We start from the raw sequence: 2403 nt of genomic DNA, 5'->3' as shown, positions 1-2403 counted from the left end.
AAAGCCTGCCCACCGAGAAATGGGCAGCCCGCAAAGTCCGAACACAGGTCGCGCGCTACGTAGTAGTAGACGGCAAAATTTACAAATGGAGATTCTCCGGACAACTCATGACGTACCCGGAAGGGGAAAAAGCAAGAAAAGTGATGGAAGAAGTACATCCTGGGTCCTGCAGCAATCATTCCGGCGGAAGATCACTGGCAGTGAAAATCAAGCGCCATGGATACTACTGGCCAACGATGATCGGAGATTGCGAGAAGTTCACACGAAAATTCGAAAAATGCTAGAGGCATGCTCCAACCATCCGACAACCAGCCGAAGTTCTCTCCTCCATCACATCGCCCTATCCTTTTATGCGCTGGGCCATGGACATCGTCGGTCCCCTTCATAATTCAAAGCAAAAGCGTTTCCTTTTAGTCCTCACCGATTTCTTTTCAAAATGGGTAGAGGCAGATTCGTACGCAAGTGTAAAAGATGTCCAAGTAGAAATTTTCGTATGGAAAAACATCATCTTTACGCATGGAGTTCCTTACGAAATCGTAACCGATAACGGATCTCAGTTTATCTCCACCAGGTTCGAGGCGTTCTGCGAAAAATGGAAGATACGACTTAACAAGTCGACGCCCAGGTATCCGTAGTGTAACAGACAGGCTGTAACGATTAATAAAACCATTCTCGACCACTACAAGAAATTTGGCCTTTTATAGCATAGCGGGATAGCACGGATTTTCAAACTGCTATGGTAGATAATTTTTTCGATTTCGGGACATATTGATAGCATTAACTTAATGCTGTCGGGAAAAATTCACAAAGCGGGAATAGAAAAGCACGCGTACCGCTTATACTTAGTGAAAATTTGAGAACCGAGCCGCAAAGTACTACAATTCCAACGTACGGAATCGCAGATTTAATCAGGGAGATCTAGTCCTTCGCAAAGTCTTCCAAAACACCGCTGAACAAAATGCGGGAAAACTCGGAGCAAACTGGGAAGGACCCTATAAAATCAAAAAAGTCGTCCGACCGGGGTCCTACGAAATAGCCAACATGCAAGGCATAAAAATTCCAAGGACCCGGAACGCGATGCATCTCAAAAAATACTATCATTGACCAACTCACAATCACCGAACTACGAGACGGCTTGATCTCCATAAGGAGTACGTAGGTAGTTTGTCGAAAGACAAATTCAGCTGTCCCCCCTAATCAAAAAGGGGGGGGGGAGTGGATACGTATACTCGTATACTCTCAAACTCGAAAACATCAGACCACGCCTTCGATGTTTCCGACTTATCTTAACCAAGCAAATTATCTTTTATCCGCGAAACAATTTCGATATTCGAAAATAAATCAGCCGTTAAGGAGAAGCAGCCATTGGTATCGCGAGACGTCGCGAGAGATGCCTCGAGGGTTACTTCTTCAGAACGACGACGACGGACACTCCGTCAAAAAAATGATGAACATTTTAATCGCGAGAGATACCTCGAGGGTTACTTCTTCCGAACGATGAAGACGGAAAAACTCTAAACAACAGCATTTGCCGCCAAGTTCGGTGCTGATCACATCGAACTCTCGAACGTCCTAAACAGACATAGCCATCTTACGAAGATGACTCTCGTACATCCAACACAAGGATAATAGCGCTATAAAAGAAACCCGGTCCAGCACTTCCGGTTGGCTTAAAAATTGTCTCCGTAGAGATGCTCGATTCGTATCTAACAAGTCATATAAGCCGAGAACCTATCGCAGACTTTAAATCGGTACGAATCAGGTTAAAATCACGACAGATAAATCGGTAGCCGGCTAGTCACCGCATAAAATCTTAAACCAAAAGTAAACCTAGGTCTTGCCCTAAACTCAGCGCACTGGTCTCTAACATCTCAAGGCATGATATCCAAAAGATACGAGATCCCGATATCCTAAAGCATGCCTCTATGCTTATATTCAACGTCCTTAGAAATCCCACGAAGTTAGGACTTTGCAGAAAATTCTCAAAACGGACCACGAATATAGCATTCCACTTTGGAGAAAGATATGAGATGACAACTCATAAGCTTCCTTCTACACTATCCACTTACTCACATAAACGCAAACTGATCATATTGTCATAAAAATCCGCAGAGCGGCAGGGATTCAAAGCCACATACGGCCAGTCCCGAAACATAAACATGGCCACACAAGGCCAGAGCAGACACTAATTCATAAACATTTTAAAAAAAAATATCTTAAACAAGACCGCAACCTTGATCATAATCGCTTCATAACCTGGAGCCGCGTCACCTTCTGAATACGTCGGAAAGAAGCACGCGGATTTCAGATCAGCAAGGATGAGATCGAAATCTCCATCCACGACTGCCAAATCCCTCTTGTAGCCGGACAGTCGGGCCTCTTCGGCCTCTAAGGTCGGAGGAG

This window comes from Brassica oleracea, chromosome C9 (assembly GCF_000695525.1).
Source record: "Brassica oleracea var. oleracea cultivar TO1000 chromosome C9, BOL, whole genome shotgun sequence".
In the NCBI taxonomy this organism is placed as follows: Eukaryota; Viridiplantae; Streptophyta; class Magnoliopsida; order Brassicales; family Brassicaceae; genus Brassica; species Brassica oleracea.
The sequence above is the reverse complement of the archived record's forward strand: the minus strand, read 5'-3'. Positions refer to the sequence as shown.